The sequence below is a fragment of the Rhipicephalus sanguineus genome, chromosome 8 (assembly GCF_013339695.2).
Source record: "Rhipicephalus sanguineus isolate Rsan-2018 chromosome 8, BIME_Rsan_1.4, whole genome shotgun sequence".
Lineage (NCBI taxonomy): Eukaryota > Metazoa > Arthropoda > Arachnida > Ixodida > Ixodidae > Rhipicephalus > Rhipicephalus sanguineus.
Window position 1 is genome coordinate 7,688,742 of NC_051183.1, and position 17,574 is coordinate 7,706,315.

The 17,574-nt window shown below is 47.3% G+C and overlaps 1 pseudogene; it reads right to left on the reverse strand.

The window, feature by feature from the left end:
* The window catches only part of LOC119402524 (uncharacterized), a 261,537-nt pseudogene that overhangs the window by 7,292 nt on the left and 236,671 nt on the right, over positions 1–17,574 (reverse strand).

Consider the following 17,574-nt stretch of genomic DNA (forward strand, 5'->3'; position numbering starts at 1 on the left):
ATGGCTTGCAGTCATTAGACAGGTGGATAACTACCACGGTACGTTAAACAACTAATAGAAATCTGCTAGATAACTTTTAAGTCAATGGTTTCGTGAACTACGTTGCAACTACAGCTTCAATGGAGCTATTATTAGGACTACCCTAATTTATACAATTCGCTAAAAAGCAAGGAATGTTTGGTGGTTTCATCCACCGGTTCCAGGATCACGCACCGAAGTAATTAATGCCATTTAGAAGAGTGATTTAGACGCTTTGGCCAACTCTTCATTACCTTAGAATAATAACAGAGAGACGAACTAGTGAGCCACAAGCGGAGTTTGTGGTGTCTTGACTTCTCTCTTGTTTCCGTGCTTGCACACCCAGTCATTTTAGCATGAATCGTCATCGCCTTGGAGTTGATAGAAGCGCACGCACAGAAGTGACATGTTATCAAGGCATTGAGTCCAGTGACGAGCTACCCGAAAACTCTACTACGCACCATCTACATGACTTTCCTAGCGCGGTTCTTGAATCACGCGAGAAACGTCGAAACTTTGTAATGTTCAACCTCTCCTGCAATATGTCAGCAGGCGAAATTTTCCCCACGCACGATCTCCAGGCTGGTGGCTAACTTTCGGACAGTCTGTTTATTCATGAACAAAAGTGTTTACAATCAACGAACACGTCGCCGTGAGAATTTTTCGAAACGCTGCTGTAATAGCTGAGTTACACGTGTTTGATGATACAAAAAAGGCCCTCGCTCGTTTTTCTCTTTCCTTCGTTCATCAGCTCCTCTCTCCTCTCAACACCTTCTCGACTGCTATGGAAAGAGAGGTCGCACAGCTACGTGTAGCCGCGCGTCCTTCCATAGGGAAAGGGCGCGGCGCCGAGTCCACACGCCACGAGCTGACGCGTTGTAACGCGTACGGTGGGTTTAGGGCTTTAGGAACCATGCACCCTCGCAATGTGAAGGCTCAGAGTTGCGTATTTGCGAAGAAAAAAAATATTAAAAAGCGCATACTTCAATCTCCTGTATATTAATGACACAAAACATCCCATGATGGCATGATGCACTCTTCGTGTTTATTCGGACATCAAGCAGGAAGTGATGTAACACAGAACGAACCGTCCAAGGGCGTCGCCCCATGGCTCCTTCAATCGCACTCCCCCTTCAATCAACCGCTCCCGCGGTGAGAAAGCAAGGAGAAGGCTTTATGTGTATACCGGGCTCTAATTTTGTTATGCAAACATAAGCTGCGCAACGAGTTCTTGATATCTGTAAAAATATTTTGTGTATGCACCTGATGAAAGGGACATGAAAGTGACTTCGGTCACCTCTATCTTTCTTCGTCATATGCTCTTTCGGAGAGAACGAGGCGAGGGGGAATAGTGTGGGGTAGGAGGAAGCGCATATTTGAAGTGATACTAAACGAAATTTTTACAGCGATATTTTCAGCAAAATAAAAAGATTGGGGGCAGAAATCGGTAGACACAACCTTCATTTCAGGAAGAAACTAGCGGAAAATATTGATTTTATTACGTTTTTCACAAACTAGCGTCCGGCGGCCGCGATGTGAACTAGAGGAAGTGAAGTTTAACATCACTAGAAACGGGCGTGCCAACAATGCCAGTCGTTGCGCGTGTCTCGCAGCCCGCTTAAGCTCCCACTACGTTTCCTAGAACCACTACGAACGGAACCGGTAGCGGGCAATGCTCCCGCGTAGGGTAAAGCTTCAGTGGTTATTCAGGAAAGGAAAAAGGCACCTAATTTCTGTCTGCCTATAGGCGACACGGCGCAGTGCCTTGTAGGGGTGGGGGGTAAGGAGGGAATAAAAGAATAGTAGGAAAATAGCGAGAAAAGTGAGAGGAGCACATCCATCCAACGAAGAGAAAAGAGGACAGGAAAGATTGGGAAACGGTCACGGGAGTTCAGGGACGGGTCCGCGAAACACAGCTAGAGGCACAATGCACAACACCGACGAAACGGAGAAGGTCCCGACGATGAGCGGCGCACGGCATAGCGGGCGAGGAGTCCGTCACGGGGCGCCGGTCAGCGAGAGGTACGAGGAGTAATCCAGGACATCGCGGCCGGCACGTCCGTCTTGCTTGAAATCCAGCGAGCGAATCCCAGGGTAAAGCTCCTAAAAGTGGGGCACGTCCTAGCCATGTCCTAGCGGAAGGGGAAAGAGGCGCAGAAAGGGGACAGGCAAACGTGCTCCCTGCATCTGCCGCGGTGACTTTGACGTCATGGCTCGCTTTGACGTGCAGCCGCCGCACGCTCACAGTCCTCTATAGATACAGCAATTTGTTCAAAAACATGTGAAATAAATTCTATCTCTCGGAACAGTAGGTTCTCCGAGTAGAATTTTTATGTTCTCATCATTTTTTTCCTATTTTTGTTTACTATCCCATTGACAGGCTTGTTCACACAGCAGAAATATTTTTTCGCGTTCAAATTTTTGCCAGGCATAGCGTGACCCCATAATTAAGCAATTGGTGCAATAAACATTATGGACGTTGAGGTTGTCTTAAACGTAGCTCTTATCTGCGCTACAGCGAGTATAAATATGCAACATACAGGTGATTATGTCGTGTGCTTCTGCCAGGACTTTTTCGGTCGTTGTGAGTAGTATGCATACCTCTGGGTGCTTCACCTGCGAAGTTTCTGAGGAAGGGGGTGTCTGACTCAACCTGGGAAGTGGAGAAAGGCTGGAGGAGGGGATTGTTGTGGTTGCGGTTCAGATGAGCATTCACGCTTGCTTCAAAATCAAATTAAGATAACTGAAAGCTAACGTCCGCCAGTTATAAACGGCCAGAAGTACCCTTGCACGCATACAGGACAATCAAACAATACAAACATCTCGAGGTTTCAATTTTGGTGTCAGTGTTCCTTTAACGTTTGTTTCATATCAAGTGTGTAGATTCATCGAATACTCATCGGCTGTTTGGAACTGTGTTGTAGAAACTAGTTCAGAACGTTGTATGAGACTCATTCGTCGCGCAGTGCAGATCGTCAAGAGCATTGCAATCACGCGATATATGAATATTTGTGTGTTTTCTTTTTGTTTTATTGTAAAGTTTTCATTTTTGTGTAAAATAAAATGCACATTTCTAATAATCAAGATGGCTGCCATGAAAAGTCCGGGACCCCCCCTGTTGTTTTGCTGGATTTACGCCACTGACTGGCAGTGGTCACTGGAAGGGTGACTAGAATCTGGAGTCGCTTGTACAGATTTGGATAGAACCTGCTGTCACAATGATAGAGGACTTTCGAATAGGCAGTGCACAAAAGGGCAACGATACGTACACATAAAAAGACGCAAACACAAGCGCTGTACTGCAACTGGTGATTTATTGTCGAAAGACCCGGCTTATGTATGTGAACACGCACACGCGCGCTGACAGCAGCGGATACCATGTGCGTGTTCACATACATAAGCCGGGTCTTTCGACAATAAATCACCAGTTGCTGTACAGCGCTTGTGTTTGAGTCTTTTTATGTGTATGTATTCGTTGCCCTTTTGTGCGCTGCCTATTCCAAAATCATGGCTCACCAACTAGCCCATCAGTACATTTTAAGATAGAGGACATCAGTTCCTGTACTGGGACGCTGGTTTGCTGCTTTGTTCGCCCACTTTGTCCACCATAGTCACAATTCTCCCAAAGCAGCCCTCGTTTCGACGTCATGCGCAAAAACGGTCAGAAGATTTTCTGCTCCTTTCTCCCGATCATATTGCATTGGTGGTATTGCGGATGGCACAATTACTGAAAAGTGCTTTAGAAGTACCCTGTGCTTTTCGAACCGTTGGTTTAACTGGGCTAGTATGTGGTCCATGAACGGAATGAACAGGGTTCTGCGAAAATATTCTTCCGTGCTTTCGAATGCATTGCTCCCAAGGTTTTGCGTCCGGACACCGGCTCGACGGCTGGTGATCTCCACATTCAGTTTTTCTGCCAATGCCTGCACTTGTGCAAATATTTTTGAGAAAGAAGCATTGCGCTCATTTTCAATTGTCTGCTGTACCGCTTCTATGTTGTCAATGGCAGCGCTCATGTCGATACTCCTCGTCTGCAGCTTCTATGACAGTGACAAAGTCAGTGCTAACACGTGCTCCGCCACATGCAGGCTTACAAGGAACGCTGGTGACAAGAGTGCCAACATTAGACTGTTTGCCTGCACTGGACTTTCGCCATTTCCATTAAACTTAATCTCCTCTAGTGCTGCGATCAACGGCTCAAAGAGGCTCACAAATGAAAGCACTGCATCGCGCTTCTCGACCCAGTGCGTTTCGCATAGTCCCTAAAGGCGCTGCCTTGTAGACTCAGGACAGCTCAAACTTATCATTTTTCGCAAAACATGTGAGCGGCTAGAAGATTTACGGAAAAAGACTGACGTTGCCTTTAGAGTCCCAAAACAGTTTCGGATGTCTGTGATGGAGCATGCCACACACAGAACTAGATTAAGGGAGTGACTGGCGCAGTGAGTGTAGAGTGCGGCTGGATATTTCTCACGAACAGCAGCTTGAACACCATTCGTTTTGCCGGCCATCGAGTTTACACCATCATAGCCTTGACCACGGAGATGCTGCATGTTAATTCCCATATCTATAACTAACCTTATGATGGTGTCGGCGAGGGCCCGGCCACTTTGGTCGTGAATTGACACAAAGCCTAAGAACACTTCTTCGATTTCGTTTGCATCCTTATTCAGGTACCTTGCACAAACAGTAAGCTGCTCGATAACAGCAATATCCGTCGTTTCATCAGCAAGAACGAAGAAGCAGCCTGCAGCGTTTACTTTTGCGACTAGGCTTTCCTTGATGATTACAGCAGAGATTTCTATAATCTGGTTTTGTATATTTGGGCAACTTTCCAAATGCTTTTTTTAGATCTGTGTCGCCACAATCCGCTCGCACATGAAGCAGTGCTCTGAAGTTGCCTGTACTTGTATAGGAGGCTGTGCTTGAATCCATGGGACCACTGTCTCTATGGCCACAGAGAGCCAGATCTTGCCGCCTGCAAAAGAGAACTGTCTCAACAATAGGCTGTAACTTCCTTCGGTTCTCTCTTATTTGAATTTGCCTGCCATTGTCCAGTTGATCTACAATATTGGACACACATCCTCAGAAGGTCTGAAGAAGATTATCAGCAACCAGCTGAGCGTCAGTGTGATATTTAGTGGCTTCATGTGCACCGAAGACTTCGAGGGCGTGCTTCCACTTTTGAAATGGCTGGGATACAAGGGCCCCAGTGCGCGCATGTTGGCCCTTGCCAACCTCACTTCTGCTAAAAAGGACACACACTCGGCAAAACGCACCGTCTTGAAGCGCTGAGTAGCTAAGCCATCGATACCTGTCCAGCCAAGCCACCTGAAACCTTGTGGTAGCCTCGATGCTCACCGGAGCCGAAGACTACCGCGGGTTCAGGCTTAGCGAGCCACAGGGCCGCGTCTACCGTCGCCTGCTTACGTTTAGCGCACCGCTCCGCACGCGCTCAACTAGCAAAGGCGTTGAGCGCCGCGCAGCATAAACACAGTGTTCGAGCTAACATACACACACAAACACTTTATTTGCCTTCGGCGGCACCCCAACACACACACAGTACACGTCCGCCCCCGGGGCACGGGGAAGCAAAGGGCTTCCCGACGCGGACGATACACCAAGGGGTTCCGCGAAGCACGTCGCAGCTCGCAATGGCGAGCTTTGACACGCCGCTCGGGAAAAGGTCCTTCGCGGCTATGCTGCGCACTCTCACGGTGACCACTGGGTCTGGCCGCGAGAGTTAGGGCAATCTCCGTACGCGTGGGCCTCCGGCAAGTGCGACTCGGCGTGGTACGACCGCGCGCGAGCACTAGGCACCGCTCTTTGGCTTCACGTACGAACCGGAGCTAACACTGAGGTAAACACGCCTGCAAGGATGCCGAGGCACCCAGGCAGGCTTCAGTCCAGCGATTCCCAAAGGGGACGTTGGACCGGAAAGAAATACGTGCTTACCCAGCGGCGTCCGGGGAGAGAGAGTTCGTTCCGGCCTGCACGCGCGTCAGTCGCCTCATTTCGCGGCTCTCCGACCGCGCGCAGCGCCACCACGAGTGTCGGCGCGTAGCGCAAAATGGCGCCACTTGCCGTCGCGGGAGAACGGGAGAGGGAAAGGATTCGAAATGCCCGCGCAGTGGCTTCGGGCGCGCCTCGGATCCCCACAACCTTCATTTCTGTTTCAAATCGTTCATAGACTTAAACATGTAGCATGGCGGAGGAATCCAAGGAGAAGTTATCAGTTGATGTTTTGTCTGATCATCCACTTTTGAGTCATCTGTGTAGAGCCCGATATCAAACTTGCTTTTGCTAACATTTTGAGGGTCTGAAAAAGATAAATAATTAAATAAATAATAATAAGGCTGAAGCCCAATAAATCCCACCCCCTGCGGGTGACGCCCCTGGTCGGTGATGTACGAGAGCACGAAAAATTTCGAGGGGGGGGGGGGCGACAGTAGTAAAGTGGACGAAAAGATAACTTGCCGCCGGCAGGGACCGAACCTGCGTCGTCCACTTTACTTTCTTCACATTTATATCCTAATTACTACAAATGACATCCCCTATACATTCCTTAGCATTATTGCCTGTTAGCTCTCATTGATAAAGTCTTTTAGCATATTTTGGCCATGGTGGTTCAGCAAAATTGTCTGAAACCTTGGTATGTTAAGACTTTGGGTTCTTTAGACTGCAACGTAAACAATATTTACCGATAAACGGTTATGTAGGACCTAGCAGATGCCGTCAAAATTTATGATGTCACAGTGAGCTTGTGCTCGAACTTGAAGGTGGCGCCGCCACCTATATTTTCTTTTGGCAGGCTTTCTCGCTTATCAAGTGTCTCCTCGCTGTAAGAGTGATGCTTTCGGTATTGTGAAATAGTAATTTGCTAATACGAGGAAAAGACATTTTTCTCTTTAGTGTCCCTTTTAAGGAGCCTTCGATAGGTAGCTCGCATCAATACACAAACAGCCTGTACAATAACCGCATACCAAGACGTAAATTTTGTGTCATGACGTTTCAACACTGTTTGCTCAACCCTTTGAGGGTTTACGCCGTACATGTATACAGCATCACCTAACAGGCCCCAAAGGGTTTTTGCCGTACATGTATGACATTGCCTGTATGTTTAAAACGCACACCTTTTTCGATCATTTCTCTTGCTTGGCATGTGCTGCACACTTAGGGAATACGTAGAAATTTTGTCATGCACCGATGTGTCTCTACGTTGCTTTTTTTTTTTTTTTACAAAGCGGCACGCCGCCTTCAACTTGCCCATCTGAGCACGTGCGCATGGTGTGGCTGGTTTTTGTTTCGTCCTTCGGGTGCTTATCGCTTCTCGCGCCCACAGGTGATGGCTGTCCGATTTCTAATCTCTCAAAGTGTGACCACTTGTTACTCTCTCGTTTATTGCTCCCCGGGGCGCGATTACATCTGTTTCTGTGCGGCGCTAAATTACACAAACGATGCCACCGTGGTTGTGTTTCCTGTTTTGGGGACTCGGGGAAAAAACTAACTCCGTCTTGTTGGCAATATGATGAAGAATTATTATAGCTTTTTCACTCGTTTTGCTTTCCGGACGGGTGCACAACCATACAGTTTTCTTCGTGCGCCTACTCACGCAGTTTGCTTATGCTATGGAAATGCACGCCAGTTGCTCTGCAGCTAGTGAGTTGAGCGGCGATTCTTCTAATGTAGGCTATTCTCCAAGTGTATTTTTGTATGTCTGTGAGCTATGTCTAATACAATGCATAATTTTTATTTATAAAACACTGTGTAAGTGTGTTTTTTTTTAAGGATTTTGCTTGATGTTACTCAAGAATAAACCATGTGTATGTAACAACAAAAATGATTTTTTTGTCACTTTACGGTCACAGAAAAATATTTCAGACAATTACTTTCTGAAATAAAATCGTCTGAATAATTTAATTCAGCAATAAAAAAAAAATACATTTTTGGAGTGCATTTCGTGTAAAAATTCGACCCTCAAAGGCTTAAAGGGACACTATAGTTAAACGATGAATCAGTTTAGATTGATAAACTGCACTCTGAAAACTCTAATGTCATTAATTTCACCACCATAAGTTTAATAGAGGAGAAAGTCAGGTCAAAGTTTCACTTTTAAATTTTGCGCCAAAATCTTCGTGCGTGACATCACATATTTGAAAGTATATTTGAAAGTGTATTTGTCGTATTTTGGTGACATTGGCTCAACGAAATTTCCTGAAACTTTGCATGCTGAGTTTATGGCTCCCTCAGAGGTCAATGTACTTCATTTTTATCGATTAGGAACAATGTAGGACAGAAGAGATGCCATCAAAATCTATGACGTCACAGCTGTGGGAATTTCAAGGTGGCGTCCCCGCCCGCATTTCCTCTTTGTGCATTTTCTCGCTTACCAAGCGTCTTCTCGCAGCAAGTAGGGTGATTTTGGAACTGTGAAAGAGTAATTTACTACGATAAGAAAAATCGTTTTTCTCTTTAGTGGCCCTTTAAACACCACACACACTCACCTGTTGCAATGACAAAGATCCCTTGCCTCTGGACAAGGGCAAGTGTGACGTTCAGTGGTTCCTTGCAGTCAACTGGCGCCATCGTCCACGTCTCCCCGGCATGGCTTGTAATGACGGCCTTGCCTGCTTTCCAATATGGTCCCACATGGAAAACCTGCAGCAGGCCCATACACATGTGGTCGTAGGGTGGCTCTTCTACAGAGCCCCAAATTACCATAAGGTGCACTGGCTTCTGTTTCTTTTCCTTGCAGTCCAGTCATATTAAAGGGGTCATGAACCACATTTCCAAGTAATGATCTAATGACTTCAGTATCGAAGTTTACTGCCTCCCGAACCGCTTGCCGCAAAAATTTCTCGAATCCATCAAGAACGAGCGGAGTTACGGGGGTTTGGCGCATGCTCTCAGCACTTTCTCTCTTTTCTTGTGCCGACGAGTGCACTGGAAGCCACACAGGAAGGGATGGCACGGGGGAAAGAAGTTACATCAGCACGCATTGTGAAACGCGATCGCTCTCCCACTGTGATTCGTGTGTGCAAGTGTGGCTATCGTGTAAAGTTAGCAGACTGAGGAGTGCGGCGCCGGCAAGTGGCGGCACCCCGTGGCAAGAAGCACATCTGATCTGAATGCCGCTCTCGATTTATGTCGGCTATCGGCCAATGAGGATGCTATGTCTTTTGCGACGCGGAGAAACAGACATGCGACTTCAACTGACAGGCGCCCCACCCACCGACGAGAGTGAGAACTAACTGGCCTCTGTTTGAAAAGAGGGAGCCTGAGAAAACAGCAACTTTGCGCTCCGCTTGCAGACTTTACGCGGCCCGCACGACTGCAATATTTGGCTGAGCAGTTCATAGCCGTGTCAGCTTTCCGCAGGATGTTTTTTCAACAAGCCCAAGGGGTGTTTCATGACCCCTTTAAACGATGATTGAAAAAATGGGGGGGGGGCACTGCTACATAAATTTTTAACACGAAAGTGTTTTATGCCGCGGTCCACCACGGCTCCACTGATGTATTTCTATCACGGATGTGACGTAAAATATAAAGACTAACAATGGGCAAAGAAAAAAAAACAGAAGAAAAAGTTCCGTCACCGGGAATCAAACTTACGACCTCTCGCTTCGCAGCGCAAAACGATTCGGCCACGGACGGCACGTTCTTCGTAATGCTAACGGCGAGCTATTTATATACACCATTTGCCGGTGGCTGTACTCAGAGATCTGTGTTACAGCGGGTGTTCGTTATCACTAGCGAGATGGCGCGAAGGGCTTGAAGAGCGCGCTTGAAAGGTCGTCGCCGTTGTGACGAGTGCCCGCGTCTACAGGGCGTGGTCGCTTGTGCGTGCGCTTATCTTGTGATTGCGGTGGTTTATACGTCTCGCGTTGAGAGCACGAAGGTCACTTGGCTCCCTGCAGCGGCCGCTTTTGCTAAAGGAGCGCGGTGCACATGCAGAAATAAGTTACAAATGTGACAGTCAGTTCGCTCTCATCCTGTGTATGTTCGTTCCGTGCATCCTTTCTGCTTGAGCAGTGCGTTGCAAGTTTCGAGCTGTGCCGTTCTGCGCGTGACATTACAATTTGTTGCGGTAGCATTCATTCCTTCGCCCTTGGCGTGAAAGAATGTGCAACAAACGCTCAACTATGTCTGTGAAGACACGTTTCACTTTCGTGTTATTATACCGATTCCTATGATAGAGGGATCAGCCATGTTTTTTTTTGTCTTATTCCTGATCAATTTTGATGAAACTAGTTGAACTTGTGATGCAGGCACATACGCACCTAGTTTTTAATATGCCAAGATTTTCATGCGCCTCCTTGGGAGCAATATTTTGCGTAGACTGGGACAGTTACTGAATAAATCAGCATATCACAATAATCTCTAATGAAAAATGTACGCAAAAAAACAAAAATGGATGTCTGAAAACCATCTGCACAAAAGTCATGATATGTTGAACATTCATGAGTAAGTTGACAAGCTGGAATATCACTCACAAATGCTTGACATGGCAACTTTTGCTCAAATGGGTTTTAATCCCCCATTCTTTTTTTTTTTGCATACATTTCACATCCCAGATTTAGTGATATGATGATTTACTGTGTAACTCTCTCACTTAAGGCACTTTTTCTCCCGAAAAGCTGCATGAAATGTTTGATATCTTAAAACAGATATTTTACTAAAGAATAATTAATGCGAACAGACAATAATGCCAAGGAAAGTATAGGGGATGTCATTTGTACAGTCGAACACGGATATATCGAACTCGAAGGGGATCGTGAATTACTAGTTCGATATGTGAAAAATTCGATATAAAAAAATACAGGTCCCGAGACCTTACCAGTGGCGGACGATCATCTACAATCGGCGCATTCAAGAATGACAACTAATTCCGCACACACAATGCAACAGAATGTTTTATTTGCGTGAAAAAAAAATTGCTTATCTTGGCCTGCTTCTTTGTCTTCGAAATGAAGTTGAAGACGCTGTGGCCTCGATCTTATCGAGGCTGTCCAGGTGCGACAGCCCGGTTCCCTCCATGTAGGCGCAACATCGGCGAATCAAACCGACCGCTGCTGCCACTTCAGCGGTGGAGTAAGCGTATGCAGCCGCCGCCTCGTCCGGACGATCTTCGTCGCCACTTGAGCTGTCGGCCTGGGCATCCTGTGTCCCTGCGACTGCAGCTACAATGTCCTCGTCAGCGAGGCTCGCAACAGCCTGAACATTGCAAGGTGTGAGTACGGGCCAGTTGGTATTCCAGTCCAAATTGCAGTTACAGTGCAGGGGAAGACACGAGACAGGAACCGACGAAGACGAGCGCTGTGTTGGCTTCGTGTTTCGGAGGGCATTTATCGCATGCAGTTTTTATCGCACGTGTTGTTTTTCACAGCGTTCGTCTTCATAGGTCCCTGTCTCATATCTTCCCCTGCACTGTAACCGCAATTTGAAATGAACATTGCAGTCCGCTTCCACAAAATCGTCTGCAGACACTTCGGGTGGTATGGCAGCCGTGAAGAGGGACGACAACTCACGACACGAGTCGTCTATGCGCTCGTCGTCGCAGTCTTCACCGGTTTCCGCAAGTTCCGCCATCACGAAGCCTGCCTTCCGGAAGCAGTTGGTCACAGTGTCCATCTTCACGTCTTGCCAGGGGCGCCTGTCATAATTTGAATGGCACCAAGCAGGTCAACCTTCAGCTCGGTGCCCATGCATAGAGTGCCTGTTCAAGAACCAGGCAGACTGCCTGTTCTACTTTCCCGTGGGCAGGAGCGCGCACATGACAGGCTCCCGACGTTCGCTGCTCTGCCGCCTTTGCCTTGATATCTGCCTTGTTCTTCAACAAGGTGCTCAGCGTGCTTCGTGGTATCCCAATGTCGTCCGCCACCGTCGAACGCCTTTTTTCACCCGCCTCAGCACACTGTATGGCTTTCAACTTCGTCGCAAAGTCACGGTTTTTGCACTTCTTGATGCTGGCCGTTGCTACACGAGAAGTCAAAAATTCAAGCAGTCCGCAGCGCCTTTGCACAGCTCACACAGCAAGCACGCAAAAGAGGAACGCGGTGGTTTGCGGCAACTACGGAAGTGGGCTCCGCCAACAAAGCGCTTGCGATCTGTCGCGATGGCTACCCGGGCACCCGGGCTACCTGTGAGGGTAGCAGCGATGTACAAAAGGCACGAGCTGTGGTTGGCTGAGCAAATACGAAAGGCGCGAGCTGTGGTTGGCTGGTCAAAACTCACAAAACACCAAAAAAAAGAAAAGGCGAAAGGAGGAGGCCGCCGGCTACTTCGTTCCTGTTCTCCGAGCCGACGGTAACGCAGAGAAAGCATGAGAAAGAGAGAGAGCAAAAAAGAGAAGAAAAAGGCGTTCCGCAAGTTGGAGAATGTGCCCAACAAGAGTACAGTCTGAGCCCTCTCGCCCTCACGTTTTTCGAGCGTATCGGGTGTCGGCGGTGCCGCGAAGGTTGCGGGGCGCAGCGAGTGCCGATGCGCGCCTTCTAGCTCGCGCGGTGTTCGATATATCTGATGGCGGGTAAAAATACCGTTCGATGTAAACGTGCGAATTTCTATACTTTTACAGAGGATATTCAAGGGGACAATTTACGAGTTCGATATAGCCGAAAATTCGATATATGTGGGTTCAATATATCCGTGTTCAACTGTAGTAATTAGGATATAAATGTGAAGAAAGTGAAGTGGACGAAAAGATAACTTGCTGCTGGCAGGGACTGAACCAGCGACCTTCGAATAACACGTCTGATGCTCTACCACTGAGCTATGGCAACGGTCGTCCTCCCGTCTACTTTATGGGGCATGTATGTGCATTTAAACCTAGGAGTGTTTATGAGAACGGAAATCTGGGCGAGTTTGTAAGAAGGCATCATAGAGCAGGTACATGTAGGGCGAAAAAATACGTAGACAAGCCAGGAACATAAACACGAGATGAGCGCTTGTCTCATGTGTATGTTCCTGGCTTGTGTCTCCGTATTTTTTTGCGTTACCTGCTCTATGATGCTAGGAATGTTAGTCAGCACCGATCGCAGCCACGGCGGTGAGTGCAGAACACTCTTTTTCTGCCTGTTGAAGTCGCATAGCACGTGATCTTCTTACAAGCTGGCAGCTGACCAATAATCCCTCACATACTACCTGAATAACGTGAGTGTTTGGGCGAGTTCGTAGTACATCGTGAAGAAAATTTCAACCGCGTGGGAATAAACACGAATGCACGAAAAGAGAGCTGACATGAACAAGCGCTGACTTTCAATTGATTTTTTATTCAGAAAAAGACACATATATGTAGTGAAAAATTGTGCAGCGCAGCCACTACATATACAGTATTTACTCGAATCTAAGCCGATGTTTTTTTCGAAAAAACAATGTGCGAAAGTGGGGGGGTAGGCTTAGATTCTAGTAGTAGAACCCCGCTGATACGTTTTTGAAGGGACCGTAGGAAATAACGTAAGAGACGGGAAACGTAAGAGCCGAAAAACAGGAAAAACGGCAAAATATTTAGTGGTACAGAATTTTATTTCAATTCTTACGAGCAGCACGAAAATTGGCGCGCCAGCCGCGATCTAGTCGATGGATAGAAACGCGGAGCTTAGGACGGCCTCATCCACAGAAATGTAATCAACGTATGTGATTTTTTTAACACCAACAGCTGTAGGCATGAAAGAACTAAGCACACGCAATCACGACCGGCGCGGCGAGTCCGACCCGAACCGCACGCACGACCATGCGAGTTCCAACCAGCTCGAACTCCTCCCGTTCTCCAACAAATAACGATGATGATGAGTCTACGCCAACGCGATGGCAGAAGTGAATGCCAATCTCGAAGGCCTTGCTTTCGCAAGTAATTACGTCATACACGCCATGTTTGTGCAATACAAATCTCAAAGGCTATGCTTTTGTCAATAGTAGATGCCAATCTCGAAGGCCTTGCTTTCGCGAGCAGTTACGTCATAGATGCCATCTTTGCAATTTGAATCTCGAAGGCCATGCTTTTGTTTGCATCAATTGAAAGATTCTGTTGCTTGCGCCTCTCATGCGGCTAATATTACGGTCAAACGAGGCCAAGCTGCGTGAAAATGCACCATGGCCGCTCTCTTTGGTAGTCACTCGGTCGGCTCCGAGCGCACTTCGCGACGTATCATACGGGAACGGTCCGACAGTTACGACGTAACAGCGGGGTTCCCAATACATTGTATCCTATGGGAGCTATGCCGGGACCGGCGGAAAACGACGTAACAGCCGGGAAAACGCAGCAGTGAGGAACGTAACAGCGGGGTTCTACTGTACCATGATTTTATCGCAGCCACCACCAACCTAAAGGCCCAGCAGTGCTAGTGGCATGGCGGCTCACCATGCGCCGATCTCAGGCTACCGTATGCAGACGGCTCTGCATGCGTATCCAAGGCTTATTTTCGCAACATCCTACAATAGCTGCATGGTGACGAGGTCGCTCAGGCTCAGTGGTGGTCCCCATGGCTACTCAGGCTGACTGTGTCGTCTGCTTCGTACTGTCCATTGTTCCGAAATCTCGCAGTCCCACGTTCCTGCAGCAAGGGTTGTCGAGCCGGCGAGATTTCACACCGGCAAAGGCGGGCAAAGATGGGTCGGGTCACATGATTACGGTGCCGGCGAATGCCACACACTGCGACACCCTCTCCTCCTGTTGCATGATGCGGAGGTGGCAGAGGCGCGAGCGCAGAGTTGGTCAGTTTTCTAGCGATCGTGCAGTGTAGTCGTGCCTTAAACACGTGCTCGCGAAACGCTGGACGATGACGACGACGACGACGAATAAACGTCTACATAGTACATGCCTACGGAGTGTGCCCTTGTGCAATAAAAATGCTCAGTTTTTCTGCCGATAAACGGTGTTTTCTTTTTTTAAGTTGGCCCGCATTTGAGGTAAGTTTTTTTTTTCTGACCTTGCGAATTTCGGGGGTCGGCTTACAATTGAGGGCAGCCTAGATTCGACTAAATACGGTATGTATTTTCTGAATAAAAAAGTCAGCACTTGTCCGTGTCAGCTCTCTTTTTGTGCATTCGTGTTTATTCCCGCGCTGTTGAAATTTTCTTCACGATGTACTACCTGAAGGCATCAAGTCTGCCAGAATGAGACCCTCGCTATGAATGAAGGAAAGACGATGACTTTCAAGGGCTCATTTTTCTTGTTAGACAATATTAATGAGAACTAAGAGACAATAATGCCACAGAAAGTATAAGGGATGTTAGTCGTAGTAATTAGGATATAAATGTGAAGAAAGTAAAGTGGACAAAAAGATAACTTGCCCTTAAAAGTCATCTTCTTTCCTTATAAAATAATTTTATATTTAAATCATCACGCAAATATGCATAAGCTTTTGAATATACACTAAAGGTGAATCAAATGTTGCAAATTAACAGCGAATCAAACGTGACAGCCTCGGCTTTCGCCTGTTCTCCCAGGATTAGCCAAAGGGACTGTCTTCCCAACTTTCAATCATCCTCAGCATTCCATTGTACGTATGTGGAGTATGGACAACAAAATCATTCAAATAGTCTGAAAGAACATCTCATCATTTCTTTTATTGATGAGCAATCAATGTCGTTGGAGCCAATGTTTGATTAGTTACATGTCTGCGCGACAAGTCTCCAGCGCCATTTCCTGTCCGACAATTTCCCACCACTTGCATACTTCATCTATCCACTGAAACTAACATCAACAAGTTTCAAGAGTTGCTACACTCTGACTGACCTTCATCGACCACAGGGTAAACTTAATGGAGAACCCTGCACATGCCTATGCCCTCCTATACCGTACTGTCGCCAGAACAGCATGCTGCGAGTGCACAAATACAGTGTCCCACTCACGCAGTGTTCATTTAGGCCTATCCATGAGCAGGCACCCTCTTGCAAGGAGGACCTCAGCAGGGGGTGAAACTCGACCCCGTTTCCAGTCAATGTCAGCCGCATGACCAACAGAACGCACCTTTCCAAGCTCAGAGTGGCCAGCAGGTCATTGCAGATTCTGCAAACAGCAAAACGAGAATTAGTGTGCAAAGCCCTAAGTGAAGCACACAGACACAGTTAACTATAAAAAAAAAAACATAGACAAAAGATAAGAATTAAGGGTGTGCGAATAGTGAAATTTCATCTCAAATCGAATCGAACAGTGCCGAATAGTGACACAAAATATCGAATATCGAATCGAATATCTTATGGTATATTTACACGAAACGTGTACCACCATTTACGGCATTACAAAGGAAAAATCACTGACGCTACGGCGTGGCGACAGCTTTATTACACACTTGTTTGGGAGATTTTTTTTTTCACCTGTTATAGGTGCGCAAGGATGTTTATAGAGGAGCAGCCATCCCAGTAAGCAGCGCCACTCCCAACCTCCTAACGGCTCACAGAAGAGGGTACGGTAGCTAGCTTCCTATGGTAGCGTAATATGGCTCATCTTACAGTGGTGATGTTGTGCTTCATCGCAATTGGTGCTGTGGGCCTAAAAATCTTTGGGCGCCCGTTCACAGCAGCGTTTTAATCGCGCAAGAATGGTGGGAGTTTCTGAACGAGCGGTACGGTGCGGCAGTGGCGACTGCACCACGTGAACAAATTTTCACATGTGAAACCAGTCACCGAGGGTCTTGCGGGCCAAAGTCGGGACGTTTTATAGAGCTTGCTGCATACGCGACCGAACTACGCAAGAAGTCCTTGGATTGGTTTCGGAAGCGAAGTTGTGAAGGGCTTGACAGTTATCTCGCATGTTATTTCTTTTTAGCCGCCGGTGTCCGTAACGACTACCACTCGAAATAAAAAAAAAACAAATAAGAAAAAAATTCCAGGATGGAACGAGGTTCGATCCTGGGCCCTCTGCGTGGGAGCCCAGTATTCAACCTCTGAGCCATGCCGGTGCTTGAAACTGCTTTGCAAAAAGGTCCTATACAGGCTTCATGTTGGGAAGGAACCACGTTAACATATGCAATGTAGCGTAGTAGAAGAGGAAAAATAAGCACCAAGCGCCGCAAAACGCGAATTCTGTAACCGGACGTCACACAATGCGAATTGCGCAATGAGAAGGTTGTTGAATGCTTCAACCATTACAAAGGGCTCTGCGATAATTCTTCATCGTCATCGGGCACAGCATCAACAAAGTGCGCATAGTGCCTTACATGCGTTTAGCAGGGTACCACGGCTCTCCATAGATTGACAAAAATGGCACAGTTCCTGTTGCCCTACTTGTCAAAACTTACAATGATTTATAGAGTAGTGGGTTCCTCGCAAGGGCACTTGTATTGGTTGCCAAGGAAGCCCATAAGCGCATGATCCATTTCCTCGGGCTCTCAATAAACTTCTGCCCCCCCCCCCTCTCTCTTCTCCCGGTAACGTATGTCATATAGCATGGCGGCAGAGTGAAATAGCGACCAGGCGTCACCCAATGCAAATTACATAACTGGTGGGCCGTTTAAAGCTTCCAACCCATTACAAAGGGCTGAGCCATAATTCTTCATCGTCATCAGTCGTCGCGTCAACAAAGTGCACATAATGCCTTACAGACGTGTAGCTGGTGCC